General features: G+C 43.4%; 3 protein-coding genes across 2 annotated transcripts in view; 1 reads left to right on the top strand and 2 right to left on the bottom strand.

The window, feature by feature from the left end:
• LOC134396354 (zinc finger protein 883-like) overlaps positions 1-15,697 on the top strand; it is a 234,424-nt gene that overhangs the window by 130,406 nt on the left and 88,321 nt on the right. The window lies entirely within an intron of this gene.
• LOC134396268 (uncharacterized) overlaps positions 1-15,697 on the bottom strand; it is an 853,762-nt gene that overhangs the window by 801,723 nt on the left and 36,342 nt on the right. The window lies entirely within an intron of this gene.
• Positions 1-15,697, bottom strand: part of LOC134396322 (zinc finger protein 420-like) — a 412,724-nt gene that overhangs the window by 384,719 nt on the left and 12,308 nt on the right.

The raw sequence follows: 15,697 nt of genomic DNA, 5'->3' as shown, positions 1-15,697 counted from the left end.
CAGAAGACACCTTAAACCATGGCTTTAACCATGGTGAATAAAGCAAAAAGCCTTATTCACCATGGTTAAAGCCGTGGTTTAAGGTGTCTTCTGAATGGGACCGATGTTGACATAACTTACACAGCAGGAGTAAGCTATGGGGTGCTTACATGCACCAGTGTGGTCTTGAAAAACTTCCTTGGAGCCTGCTGGTGTGTGGGTGATTTTGGGGCAGTCACAGGCCGGGTTTGCAATAAGCCACCCAGGACGGGTTCCCACAACACGAGAAGCTGAGCTGCCAGGGGATAATTATGCTAATTACGCTTGGGAAGGGGGAATCGGCCATCGTGGCTTATTTCCACCCCGTGATCCTGTGAAGCAAGTCATTGGCCTGGTTCAGACAACACACTAAACCATGCTGCTTAACCACAAAATGGTTAATGGAATGCATGAAGGTTAAATGCATTCCCTCAACCATTTTGTGGTTAAGCAGCATGGTTTAGCGTGTTGTCTGAACCAGGCCATTGGCTCTCAGCCTAACCTACCTCACTGAGTTGTTGTGAAGATGAAGAGGAGAAGGGGATTGTGTATGCTTCCTTGACTTTCTTGGGAGGAAATGGAGGTGGGTTAAGTCAAGAAATAGATGAGATCGTTCAAAAATTAGTAACATGAGGGCCTCCAGCTGCTGACTGATAGGGCAGTGAGAAGCCGATGGGGGAGCACGCCAGGCCAGCGGCAGACTGGGGGCACTTGCTGGGAGCAAGGCGAGGAGGTGGGTGAGTACCTTGTGCCCATATGTCTGAATGGGTGGAGGCTGAAGAGCTTGGCGGGATGTGCTTGCTCTGAGGAGCAGAAAGGAGAGACTGACTATGCGTGCAACTGGTGTTATATGAACAGTATACCTATATACACCAGTTGCTGGGGAGCTTGGGCAGGTGGGTGCTGTTGCACCTGTGTCCCGTTTGTGGGTTCCTGGTCGACAGCTGGTTGGCCTCTCTGTGAACAGAATGCTGGACTAGATGGACCCTTGGGCTGATCCAGCAGGGTGCTGGATTAGGTGGACCTTTGGTGGATCCACCTAGTCCAGCAAGTCTTTGGTGGATCCACCTATTATTATTATTTATTTATTTATTTATATAGCACCATCAATGTACATGGTGCTGTACATTTATATAGCACCATCAATGTACATGGTGCTGTACAGAAGAGGGCAACCAGGATGATCAGAGGTCTAGAAACAAAGCCCTATGAAGAGAGACTGAAAGAACTGGGCATGTTTAGCCTGGAGAAGAGAAGATTGAGGGGAGACATGATAGCACTCTTCAAATACTTAAAAGGTTGTCACACGGAGGAGGGCCAGGATCTCTTCTCGATCCTCCCAGAGTGCAGGACACGGAATAACGGGCTCAAGTTAAAGGAAGCCAGATTCCGGCTGGACATCAGGAAAAACTTCCTGACTGTTAGAGCAGTGCGACGGTGGAATCAGCTACCTAGGGAGGTTGTGGGCTCTCCCACACTAGAGGCATTCAAGAGGCAGCTGGACAACCATCTGTCAGGGATGCTTTAGGGTGGATTCCTGCATTGAGCAGGGGGTTGGACTCGATGGCCTTGTAGGCCCCTTCCAACTCTGCTATTCTATGATTCTATGATTCTACAGCGTAAAACAGTAAATAGTAAATAGCAAGACCCTCCCGCATAGCCTTACATTCTACTAAAATCATAGTAAAGCAATAAGGAGGGGAAGGGAATGCAAACAGGCACTGGGTAGGGTAAACAGGCACAGGGTAGGGTAAAAGCTATGGGGTTCTGCAGGGCACCATCTTGTCCCCAGTGTTGTTCAACATCTATATGAAGCTGCTGGGAGCAGTCATTAGGGTATTTGGAGCCAAATGCTGTCAGTATGCTGATGACAAACAGGTGAATCCAGCAGGGCTCTTCTTATGTTCTTATGATGGATAGATAGGATGCTTGCATGCTCTTGTGTAGATGGACGGATGAACATCAGAAGAGCCCTGCTGGATCGGACCAAGGGTCATAGAATCATAGAAAAGTAGAGTTGAAAGGGGCCTATAAGGCCATTGAGTCCAACCCCCTGCTCAATGCAGGAATCCACCCTAAAGCATCCCTCAGGACCAGTAGCCATGGATAGCCTTCTCCAGGAATTTATCCAACCCCCTTTTAAAGCCATCTAAATTGGTGGCCACCACTCCGTCTTGTGGTAGTGTGTTCCATAGTTATTGTGATGAGGCCCCCATGTAACGCCCACCCACCCCTTTCAGCGCCAGGGAGGCCAAGGGCCTCTCATCCTCTCGAACTGTGGGATCCAGTGTTTCGCCCTGCTCCGAGTGTCGGACCAAGACCAGGGAGATCCGGATTCGAAACCTCCGCTCCGCAATGAGGCGGGTTGGATGCTCCTGGCCGGCCATTCCCTGCGCATCACCCACAGGGCCTTGGAGAAAGGGCAGCCAGAGAGGAACTCCAGAGGGAAGGAACTGTTCCAGGAAGGCTTTCCTTAATGCCCAGCCATGGTTCACAGTTTTGCTTTCGGAAAAAAATAGTTTAAGGCGTTTTGTTCTGTTTTTTTGGAATTTTATCTTGTACACTGCTCTGAAATTTTGAATAAATATTGTAAATAAATAAAGTCTATAAATATTGTAAATAAATAAATTCCAAGGGGAGGCCCACTGGGTATCAGACTTTCTGCCAGTCCCGGGGTTATTTCAGACATCATCCTTTGAGCTGGAGGAGGGGTATGTGTTTGTGTGTGTGTGTGTGTGTGTGTGTGTGTGTGTGTGAAACTGCATGCAAAGCTCTGAGTAACTCCCCCACCACCTCTTCCCTCCCCTCCACCTCTTTCAGACCCTTCCCAGATTCCCCAAGAGATGGCATGGAAATGGGGAGGGGGAGGGGAGGTAGCCCCTCTCCCAGATCTCACCCCTCCATGTGTGTGTCCCCCCTCCTCCCCCACCCTGCCTGGCGCCTCCCCCAGGAAGAAAAGGCAGCAGGAGAGAGACTGGGGGGGGCACCTGCGAGCGGGAGTAGCCCCACTGCCGCCCCTCTCCCGAGGACCCTGCAAGGAAGAGCCACGTGACGGCCAGGGGGGGATCGGGCACCTGACCTCCCGCTCCGGGGAGAGGAGCCGCCGCCACTCCCCCCTGCACCACGTGGCTGCGATCCGCGGCTCCTCCTCGCCTGCAAGGCAGCGGGTCAGCGGCCGGAGTGGGGCTGAAGTCAGGGCACGCAGAGCACCGGGGTTCCCCTAATGAGAACTGGTGAGTGGAGGGGGGGGTGATGGGAGGGGGGGCAGAGGACCCGGGGGAGGGAAGCCCAGCCGGGGCAGGTGGGGTGGGGAGCATGGTTTGCAAGGGGTGGGTGGGGGATAGAGCCACGCAGGTGAGCTGTGCATTGGGGCCAGGGAGCCCCAACAGCACCTATTCGAGAGAGAGAGATGAAAAGGGACTCTGAACCTGGAGGCATTGAAGCCGGTTTCAGTCTGGAGCTTGAAAGACTAGAAGGGATCTGCTAGTGGGCTTTTGCGTGTGTGGGGTGAATCAGAGCAGTGGGCCGCGGTGGGGGAACGGGACGGAGGGGAGTGGGGAGTTGGCGCAGGGCTAGAGAGGGTGGCAGAAGGGGTCTTTAAAGGGGGATTTTATGGGGGGATGAAATAAATGCAGCCATTGTGGGCAGGGGGGGGGGCTTGTGTGAGTGGGCTCAATACAGTGTGAACCAGATGAAGGTTCCTGTCCAAGCATCTTAGCAGGAGAGACACACACATCCCCGACTCCCACATCCACCATCTCTAGCATCCCCCTGAGTCATGGTGTTCACCTGCCTTTCTTAGCCAAAATAATATGTCTCCTTGGTGTGAGAGTAGTTTATACACACCGAGGTTGTAGCCTTTGTAATGCTATGTGGTCTACTCGCATCAGATTCAGGCAGTCCTTGCCTCCGGAAATGAATTGGCAGCAAAGCAAGGAGATCTTTTGAGTCCTGGTGGCATCAGAGATGGAGAAGAGAGTAATGATGGAAGGATTTCCTGGCCCCGAAGCAGGAAACATCTCCTGGACCATCCAGAAAGGGAGCAGTGCAGAGCTCTGGGAAGGAAGAGTCCAGGGGAGCCTCTCTGGGAGCAACACCAGCTCAGATGTGGAGCGCCATCACTTTAGGGGGTTCTGCTACCAGGAGGCCGAGGGCCCCCGAGAGGTTTGCAGCTGACTCCACCGCCTTTGCCGCCAGTGGCTGAAGTCAGAAAGGAACACGAAAGCTGAGATGCTGGACCTGGTGGTTCTGGAGCAGTTCCTGGCTGTCCTGCCCCCGGAGGTGGAGAGCTGGGTCAGAGAGTGTGGAGCGGAGACCACTTCCCAGGCGGTGGCCCTGGCAGAAGGCTTCCTCTTGAGCCAGGCAGAGGAGAAAGTGCAGGAGCAGGTGAGAGCATTTCATCCTGGCAGATCCAAAGGGTGCACTCTTAAAAATGCCCACCAGTATCCCAACATTTTCAGGCTAACGATCAAGGTCGTGATGTCCCAATCTCCCCCCATCCATGACCTTCCCATAGGTTCTGAATGTGTGTAGCGGGACTTCCTTGGGGGATCACAAGGCTCCCTAAAAAGATTGTGACGTTCCACGGAAGGGGGGGACCCTTCTTCCGCCAGCAGTACAGTCCGAGAAGAGCAGGATTCGTGGTTCTCAGCACCACACTTACAGCATCTGAGAGTCAGCGAAGTTCTGTGAGCTTCTTTCTCTTCTCCCAGTTAGTTTTGGCTGCACTTTTCTCATCTTCTTTTCATTCTAGGGATCTGTTTTTGGCGCAAATCCTTAAATGCTCACCTACCAAAGGCCCAGCTGCAGGACTTAGGAAGTGGAATAAATGTAGAAGGGGGGCCTGAGTGCAAATAAACAGGCAAACTCTGCCCTTGGCCTTGACCTGTCCCACTTCTTTCCTTTCCTAATTCCTCCTCCCTGTTCACTATCTATGCTCATATTTCCTTTTCCAGGTGCAGGAGATGTTCGCCAAAGCAGTTGCCGATTCCCCTGAGGCAGAGAAGGCTCCGTCAGATCCCACACAGAGGCTGCTGGACGGGTGGACCTTCCATGGGGGTGCTGGGGGTCTCAGCTTCCTGGGTAAGGATTAGTGAGGGGCATATCTCAACAAGTTGGGGGAAAACTCTTTCCACTAGATTATTTTTTAAAAAAAGAGACTCCTGTTTCAATAGACTCAAACTTTATAGAAATGGAGCTGGAGGCAGCATTTTGAATTCTGCCCAGATGGAATTAGGGAAAAGACTTATTCCATACAAGCAACAAAAATGGAAAATGCTTATGAAGCCCGTGTGGTGCAGTGGTTAGAGTGTTAGACTGGGAGTTGGGAAATCCGGGTTCTAGTCCCCACTCGGCCATGAAAACCCACTGGGTGACTTTGGGCCAGTCACAGACTCTCAACCCGACCTACCTTGCAGGGCTGTTGTTGTGAGGATAAAATGCAGAGGAGGATGATTATGTATGCTGCCTTGGGTTCCTTCGAGGAATAAAGGTGGGATATAAATGCAATTAATAATAATAATAATAATAATAATGATGATGATGATGATGATGTAGTATAAAATCTCTTCCCACCATCGTTTTCTTCCTTCTAGGAAATGGAGAGACTGAAATGTTACTTGGAGGGGGGGCGGAGCTTGGCAGCCTGAGCGATGGCGGGTTTCTTCTGAGGCTCTGAACGGCGCTTGCCGGAAAAGGCAATTATCTCTCTTTTAATGGGCATGAATCTTTGAGCAACTGACAGAAAATGATTATAAAACCAACAGGAGCCGGGAAAGTGGAGAGATTTGGAGAAGGGAGGTGAGATGAACTATGATTAATGCAATGTCTGTCTAAACGGCAACTCTATGAAAAGTGAAAGTAAACGCTGACTGACGCAGTTTAAAAAGAAGGAATTTATGTTTGCTGGACATTGATCTGTGATATAACCTCTCATCTTTATCTCACATGGGAACGATTGGAATGCTGGCTTTCTAAGGTTAAAGTGGTTGACTGGATTTATTGGCGTGGCGAGAAGGGGGGTGAAGGGGTGAAAAAAGCTGCATTTGGCATTCGGTGAGGGAGATGTGGGATGTGAGAGACTTTGAGTGATTAAATCTGATCCCCTCTAGTGAATGCTGTTGTGAACTGGATTTTTCCCCCCTCCTCGTGAAGAAGGAGCTGTGAGTGCTATATAATAGAGAAGCCAGCATAAGTTGCTAAGGAAGAGAGTTGGACTCTAAGATTTATGCCCTACCCAGAAGGGACCCATGCCCAACGTTAAAAAAAAGATCAAAAGTTGGGAAAAGCTTAATAAACAAAAAAAGAAACCTTCAAATCATAATTTGGCTTACCTCTCCTTCCTGGGAAGTACAGCCCCTGGAGTTGAACAGGAAGAGGAAGATATAGACCCAGTCTCTTTGGATACAATACCAAATAAAGAAGGAAACATGGCAGAAGGGGGGAAAGAAAGTGGTAGTAACCCTCCCTCTTTAATGGAAATCAAGGCTATTATAGTAGAAAATAACATGATTATTTTTAAAAAAATGGATCAGCAAATGAGTGAATTCAGAAAACAAATGCGTACTATTATGGATAAAACGATGGAAAATTCGGATAAGATCAAAAAGATAGAGGCTAAAGTGGATCTGGACCAGAAGAAACAAGAGGCTTTCGAAAAATCAACTAATATACAATTTAAAGAATGGGAATTGCGTTTGATCGCCTTGGAAGATCAATCTCGTAGATCTTCGCTTCGAATAAAGCAGCTGAAGGAGACGCAAGGAGAAGATCTTAGAGAAATTATCGTGAACTGGTTCAAGGAGCTGACGCCTGACATTCCAATAGATGGATCGGATCTGGACCGAGTCCACCGTGTGGGGGGGAAAAACTACAAAGGGACTAGAGACATATTGGTGAAATTTGGCAACTATTACAAAAAAGAGCAAATTATGAAAGAATTGAGATCTAAGGTTCAGATACAGTGTAAAGGCAAACCAGTGCAAATTTACAATGATCTTTCTCAACGCACATTAAATTGGAGACGTAGTCTTAAACCAATAACGGAAACATTAATGAAGAATAAAATTCCTTATGCATGGGGTTACCCGGTTTTCTTAAGATTTACATATGGGAGGAGGGAATACAGAGTAACCTCATTGGATCAAGGTAAAGATTTGCTGAAGAGGCTGGGTCTGGATGGGGAAGCAGATGGGGCTGGAGTGGGTGGGGGAGGGAATGAGGCTGGGACATCTGGAGAGTAAGAGAATTGTTAATTATGTTGGAGATAATTGCAAATAAAAATGCTAATATAGAGACCTGCCGGCCAGGCACAGCACTGCCTCCCCCCTCCCCCTTTAAAGTAGATGGCTGGAGTATTAGACTCACGGGGATATGGGGGGGGATTAGAGTGGGGGGGTGGGGAGGGGGGGAAGGTAGGGGAGGAGGGATCGGGGTAGGAGGGTGTGGGTTTTATGTATGGAGTTTGTGTTTTTATGTAAGCAAGTTTGAATTGCTGAGCACAAGGGATCGGAAGAGATTTCAAAAGGGTGATTATGGATAAAAAGATAAAGGTATCAACACTCAATGTTAAAGGTTTAGGGGCAGTCGTGAAAAGGAAGAGAATAGAACAAATGCTAAATAAAGAGGGATCAGATATTATAATGATCCAAGAGACACACCAAGGCTCCGAGAATTCGAATATGATAAAATTAAAGTGGTTAGCCTATTATGAAAAATCATTAGGGACATCAAAAAAAAATGGAGTGGCCACTTTGATTTCAAAAAAAAGTGGGTTTATATTAGAAGAGGTAAAAAAGGATGATAAGGGTAGATATCTTATGTTAAAAGGTAAAATTGAGGGAAAGGTTTATACTTTGATTAATGTTTATGCCCCAAATGAGAGGCATAGAGAATTTTTTATAAAGCTGTTCAAAGAAATAGAAGAATTTAAGGAGGGGTATGCATTATTAGCTGGGGATTTTAATATGGTTATGGATAATAAAAGGGACAGGTCAAATCCCACTAATGCTGAAAAGAGGAACAATATGACTATATTGAATAAATTAGTAAAAGAAAATGATTATTTAGATTCGTGGCGCTTACTTTACGGGAATAGGCCTGGATTTTCATACTTTTCCCCAGTTCATCATACATACTCCAGGATAGATTATATATTTGTTTCAAAAGACTTTGCAACGAGGATTTGTAAAATGGAAATGGGGGTAATAAAAGTAACCGATCATGCCTTGTTAAGTTTAGAATTTACAGTTAAGAAAGATTATAAAGAGGCATATAGATGGAAGTTGAACACAAAGATATTGAAATACAATAAAATAGTAGATAAAATTCGGAAGGAACTGTCGGAGGCATGGGAAATTAATGAAAAAGGAGGAACAGCTGGGTCAGTCATTTGGGACACCATGAAGGCTGTAGCAAGAGGAATCTGTATTAGAGAAACATGTAGTTTAAAAAGACAACAACGTGCAGAACAGGAAAAGTTAGAGATAGAAATTAAAAACTTGGAGGAAAGATATTGGCGAAGTAAAGATAAATATAAATTAGTGGAAATACAAGCTAAGAAGAAACAATTAGAAAACTTAAATATAGAAGAGATTCAAAAGAATTTAATGTATATGAAAAGGGAATATTTTGAAAACAGTGATAAGAACTCGAGGTTGCTTGCCAAGCTCACACAAAAAGAAAAAGGGAGGAATGGGATAGAAACGTTGAAAGATAGTCGAGGGAATTATTGTCATGCAATGAAAGCTAAAATAAAAATTTTTCAGGAATTTTATCAGGAATTGTACAAGGGTAAAGAAATTCAACAAGAAAAGGTGGAGGAGTATATTGGAAGGTTTATAAAGAAGGAAATAAAATCAGAATATAAGGAGTTAATGGAGTCAGTAATAACTCAAAGAGAAGTTGAAGAAGTTATTGATAAGTTAAAAGTGGGTAAATCACCAGGAGCAGATGGTTTGGGTCCAGAATATTATAAGGTCTTCAAAGATTGTTTAGTTCCAAAATTAATGGAACTTTATAATAGGATATTATCAGGAGAGAAGATACCTGAATCATGGGAACATTCAGTGATAATTCTGATCCCAAAACCAGATAAAGATTTGACTAATCCTGATTCTTATAGACCTATTTCTTTAATAAATCAGGATGCTAAAATTTTTACATCTATTATGGCCAAACGATTAAATAAATTTTTGGCAGAATATATAGGAGCAGATCAATGTGGGTTTGTGGTAGGAAGACATATGCATAATTTAGTGGGTAGAGTTTTAAATGTAATAAATGTAATAAAAAAAGCAAATATTAAGGCAGGTATTATGGCATTAGATATTTTTAAAGCTTTCGATTGTGTGAGCTGGCAGGCACTAAAGAGTATTATAGATAAATTGGGATTTGGAAATAAATTTAAAAATGTAATAGAACAGTTATATTCCCAAAATACGGCGGTAGTGGTGGTAAATGACGGACTTACTGAAAAGATACGACTAGCCAGAGGAACAAGACAAGGATGTCCGCTCTCGCCGGTCCTTTTTGTAATGGTTATGGAAGTTTTGGCGAAGGCACTAAGGGAGGATAAAGAATTAGAAGGAATTGGAGAGGTAAGGGAGATAAAGCTAAACATGTTTGCGGATGATACTTTATTGACCATTAAGAATCCATTAAGAAAATTAGAAAGAATTAAATATCAGTTGAGGGAATTTGAGGAAATTACAGGGTTAAAAATAAATTGGTCTAAATCAGAGATGATGTTGTTTAACTATACTAAGAAGGAAGAAAAGGATTGGGAATTTAAGGGGATGGAATTGAAAGTTAAGAATGAGATTAAATACTTGGGAATTAAAATTACAAAAAATCTAGAGAATTTAGAAAGGGAAAATTTAACGAGGTTAAAGAAGGAGGTATTAGAGAAATTGGAGAAATATAAAAGATTAAATTTATCTTGGTTTGGGAGAATAGCTTTGATAAAAATGAAGATACTAGCTAAAATTAATTTCGTATTTAGGATGCTACCTATAAAAATATCAGAAACCGAGATAAAAAGTTGGCAAAATATTATTAATAAATATTGTAATGGAGAAAAGAGAGCAAGAGTGAATAAAAATAATTGGTACCTAAGCCAAAAAAAGGGGGGAATGGGTCTCCCAAACATAAAATTATACTACGTAGCAAATAGATTAAGACATGTTGTAGAAGCAATTATGGGAGTAGGAGATTTATACTGGATGGAAGAAAAAATCATAAGTAAGGTAGAGATGAATCTGGAGAATGTTTTTTTTAAAGATGGAGGAAGAAAATGGGTTGGAAGTATAGATAATCCACTCCTGAGGACTCAATGGGAAATTTGGAGCAAATTTAAAGGGAAGCTGCTTCCGAGCAACTCTCCCTTAGCACCGATAATAATGTTAAAGAATTTCCCAGAGGATCTAAAGGGTAGATTATGTAAAATATTAAAAGAGAAAAATAAAATAAAATTAAAGGATTGGGTAAGAGATATTAAAACAAGAGAAGATATGGAAAATTTGTTAAAGGAGAAGAAGCTATCTTGGCTAGAATATGGTCAATTAGAACAATGGAATAAAAAGTGGATTAAAGATAATAGAATGTGCAGAAAGATGACGAGGTTTGAAGAATTAGTAGTAAGTAAGGAGAAAGGAAAAGGAGGTAGTATAGTTTCAAAAGGATTAATGAGTGAAATATATAAAATATTGTTAGAGAAGGAGTTTAGAGAGAATACAGAGAAAGTGATTTGGGAATCAGATTTGAAGATACAAATAGGGCGACAGAGCTGGGAGGGACTATGGAAACAAAGAGTGTTGAGAAGTTTATCAGTAAGAATAAAGGAGAATTATTTTAAAATTTTATGGAGGTGGTACCTAACCCCGGTTAGATTGAACAAGATAAGTGATCAACATTCAGCAAATTGTTGGAGAGGATGTGGGGAAAAAGGAACGTATTTACATATGTGGTGGCAATGCAAATATGTACAAAGATTATGGAAGATGGTGTTCTCAGAAATTGAAGAAATAGTGGGAATGAAAATAGAACAAACACCAAAAATAGCATTGCTGTCACTATTTGAAGATATAAAGTGTGGAAAAGGAACTATAGAGCTGATATCGAGTTTGTTGGTTGCAGCACGATTGATGATAGCTAGGAACTGGAAGATCCAAGGGGAATATTCTATTGAGGAGTGGTATAAAGTAGTATGGGATATAGCCATTAATGATAAACTGACATGTAATATTAAGTGGAGAAAAGGCGTAACTAAAATAAATGAGTTCGAAGGAATTTGGAAACAGTTCCTAGTGTTCGTGTTTACTAAGGGAAATGGGAAACCACCATCAGAAGAAACGATTAGATTTTGGACTCAAGAATGATCCCGAGGTGGGGGGTGCACTTTTATGTTAAGAATGAAAATGTTGTAGTGTGATAAGGCATATGTAATAGTTTTTGATATTTGTACTCAACAATTATTCAATATGTATGAAGCAGATATTTGATGTATTTCTTTTTCTTATTGTGTTTGTTTCAATTATATTTTGGAAATGTTCATTTATGTTTATATAGTGTTGAAAATGAATAAAAATTATTAAAAAAAAAAAAAATGAAATGTTACTTCTAGAGTTCCTTCTAGGCCTCCTTTGATTTGTAGTGGAGTGGAATCGGTTTCCATACAACCAGAGCAGGTAGGAGAGGCCTGGGGGTCTCTGGCCCTGGAGGAATCGCCCCCTTTTCCTTCGCTCGTTTCCAAGATGGCTGAGAGGAAGCCTTTGAATGTTTCTCATGAAGCTCTGGATCTTGCAAGTGAACTTCCAACCTCCTCACCTTTATTGACTTCTTGGATGGCTAGCTTATGTATAATGAGAACATGATTTCTTCTTTCAGGGTCTGGTGACTTTTGAGGAGGTGGCCGTGCGTTTCTCGGAGGAGGAGTGGGCTGTGCTGGATCCAGGCCAAAGGACTCTGCACAAGGAAGTCATGGAGGAGAATCGTGGGATCCTGGCCTCTCTGGGTAAGGAATGGGACCCCTCTGGGTAAGGCTCCCTTGTTGCCTTCTTGACAGATCCTGGAAGGTGGAATTGCAGCTCTTCTGTGTCTGTATTAATGCATTGTGAGGCTGTGACTTAGGGCACAATAGTGTCCTCCGTTTGATTTTTTTTTTTAGGCTGGTAGAGAGTTCAGAAAGGCTGTTTGGGACACTCTGAATGTTTGTTGTTATAGTGGGAAGTGCCAGAAGTAATTTCTCTATTTCTATCTTCTTTAACAGGCCTTCCTGTTCCCAGATCTGTCCTCATCTCCAGGCAGGTAAAACAAGAGGAAGATCCATTTCTTGGGGCCTCGGAGGAAGGAGAGACATCAGTAGGTATGTATTTAAGTCCAGTGGGACCCCTTGTCAGGTCTTTCACACTCCAGGGTCTCCCGGCCGGTAAGTCTTGTGGTTAAATGTCACCTACTTGGCACCCGAGACATCACTGAGATAAACAGCCAAAGAAATAGGTTTTGGGTTCTTGTCACATGGGAAATAGGATGAATCTCCTCCGGCCGGTCATTCCACAGTCTGGGCGACAGAAGAAAAGGTCCTCTGGGTAACAGTTGTCAGCTAGGATGGCTGTCCACAGGCATCCCTACCAAAGATCTAAGGCTGGTATTTTCCCATTCTTCCCGTTAGCCAGAATGACAAGCTACACTCATAACCCAGGGTTTGTTCTTGCTGCTTCTGTGGCCCCAAGGAGCCCAGTTGGAGCGATCCAGCTACAAGCACTAATGCACTGGCTTCCCCAGGGTCACCCAGCATTAAAAACAACAACCCTAAAACGTCAGTATGACATACAAGCAATGTCAGTTCTGTACGTCCTATGCTTACGGTTTTAATTGTGAACCGCCCAAAGAGCTTTGGCTTTTGGGCAGTAGGGAAAAGAAATAAATGAAAAAGTAAGTGATAAAACATTGCCTACAAATAGTGTAATAAATAAAACTAAAGCTCTGTGCGGCATTCTGGTTATCAGTTCTATTGATTTCCAGAGGCTATTTAATATATTTGGAAGGATTCTTCCTCCCACTACTCTTTGATAATCAAAATAGCAACTCATTGGGTTTCTTCTCTTTTTCCTATTTCAGTCGATGGGAGGGAGACAAATCAAAATGGCGTCCACCAGGGAATGAAAACTGAAGAGGAAAACACATCCAGTTCATTCATAGGAGCCAATTTCCATGAATATACGATACCAGAAGAACCTTTTGAAGGAAACAAAAGGGATATTGATAATGGGAAGAAACTGTGGAACCACTCTGAATGTAGAAGGAGTTTCCCTGAGGAGATAAACCTTACTGAATGTGAAAGAATTCACAGAGGAGGAAAAAAATTAGCTGACAGGAGAAACCTTGAGATGCCTGGAAGAATTCTCACAGGCAAGAAGTTGCATCAATGCTTGGAGTGTGGGAAGAGTTTCCTTTGGAAGTCACTGCTTAAAGCCCATCGAGTAAAGCACACTGGGGAGAATCCATATAAATGCCTTTATTGTGGGAAGAGTTTCCATCTGAGCTCAGGTCTTAAAAGACATATAAGAATCCACACAGGGGAAACACCCTATAACTGCTCAGAGTGCGGAGAGAGCTTCAGAGAAAGCAGAGCTCTTAAAACCCATCGAAGAATCCACACAGGAGAGGAGCCCTATAAATGCTCCGAGTGTGGAAAGGCTTTATCTGACAGCAGTGCCCTTAAGCAGCATGAAAGAATCCATACAGGTGAGAAACCCTATAAATGCTTAGAATGTGGGAAGAGTTTCAGTTGGACCTCACAGTTTAAGTACCATCAAAGCTTCCACACAGGAGAAACACCCTATAAATGCTCAGAGTGCGGAAAGGGCTTCAGGCAAAGCCGGGATTTCAAAACGCATCGAAGAATTCACACAAAGGAAGAGCTCTATAAATGCTCTGAGTGTGGAAAGAGTTTAGCTGACAGCAGGGGCCTTAAGATACATGAAAGGAGCCACACGGGCAAAAAGCCCTATAAATGCTTAGAGTGTGGGAAGAGTTTTGGTTGGAAGTCAAGCCTTAAAACACATCAAAGAATCCACCTAGGGGAGACGTCCCATAAATGCTTGGAATGCGGAGGGGGCTTCAAAGACAGCAAAGCCCTTAGAACACATCAAAGAATTCACAGAGGAGAAGCCTTATAAATGCTCTTATGTTTGGAAACATTTACTTAACACCAGAAAGAATTCTGGTGCATGAAAGCTACATGAAAGAATTCAGACAGGTGAGAAACCACATAAATGCTTAAAATGTAGGAAGAGTTTCGATCAGAGCTCAGTCTTTAAAACTCAACAAATTATCCACACAGGGAGGAAACCCCAAAAATGCTTAGAGTGTGGAAAGTGCAGCCTTTAAATTGCCCTGGGAGCGCAGCCTTTAAATTGCATCAAGGAATTCACACAGGGGAGAGGCCCTATAAACATTTAGATTCTGGGGAAAACAAAGTTGAACCTTTTCCACTCTAAAGTCAAGAAAAAAATAACATTCTTCAGATAAGGAGCCTGAAGGAAGGAGGACTTGTTTGGCTTAATATGTTCTGCTAATTTTGTAAATTAGAATAGAATCATAGAATAGTAGAGTTGGAAGGGGCCTATAAGGCCATCGAGTCCAACCCCCTGCTCAATGCAGGAATCCACCCTAAAGCATCCCTGACAGATGGTTGTCCAGCTGCCTCTTGAAGGCCTCGAGGGTGGGAGAGCCCACAACCTCCCTAGGTAACTGGTTCCGTTGTCGTACTGCTCTAACAGTCTAGAAGTTTTTCCTGATGTCCAGCCAGAATTGGTGATGATCACATGAAGTGTTCTAAAAAGTGAATAGAATTGAACAACACACCAGGGTTAAACCAACAAAGAAAATAGAAGCCGTGGAATAAGATGGAGATGTGACTTGAAATGAAGTATTCCTGTTTGGGGATATGAAGTAATTGTGTTACTCTCAAATCATTGCTGGGAAAAATATTTAATTGTGGTAGTGTTGAGCTTGCATTCCATTTGTTGTGAAACATCACGTAAGCAGCTCAGAAGAAATAAAAACTCAGGCGTAGGGTGACCCTATGAAAAGGAGGACAGGGCTCCTGTATCTTTATAACAGTTGCATAGAAAAGGGGATTTCAGCAGGTGTCATTTGTATATATGGAGAACCTGATGAAATTCCACCTTCATCACAACAGTTAAAGCTGCAGGAGTTATACTAGAGTGACCAGATTTAAAAGAGGGCTTTTAATGATTTGCTTCTTACAACTTTGTATTTTTGTATGCAGTCTATGATCTTATATCAGATTTTACAGTCATGTAGAGATTGCTTGAGATTTTGAAATAAAAGATGAAATAAAGGCACACCTGATTCCTAAGTCCAAAATGAAAAAATACATCTGTTGTCAGTCAATACCAGGATTTGGGGAACTTGTATTTTCTTGGTGGCATATTGTTCTTTGGAAATTGAACACCATTCTGAACATTAAAGGCCCATCTCAGCGCATCCCTGTGTAAAGAAATATTCATCTCACCCTCTCCAAGTATCACTCTTTGGATCCCAGGTGATTTACCTTCATCACAGGCTACTGCAGCAAATTTCAGAGAGTCCCACCTGGTTCCTCCTTGATGCCTAGGAGAACACTCCTTCCTTTTTGCAGGCCATTTACAAATCA

The sequence above is a fragment of the Elgaria multicarinata genome, chromosome 3 (assembly GCF_023053635.1).
Source record: "Elgaria multicarinata webbii isolate HBS135686 ecotype San Diego chromosome 3, rElgMul1.1.pri, whole genome shotgun sequence".
Classification (NCBI taxonomy): Eukaryota; Metazoa; Chordata; class Lepidosauria; order Squamata; family Anguidae; genus Elgaria; species Elgaria multicarinata.
The sequence above is the reverse complement of the archived record's forward strand: the minus strand, read 5'-3'. Positions and strand labels throughout refer to the sequence as shown.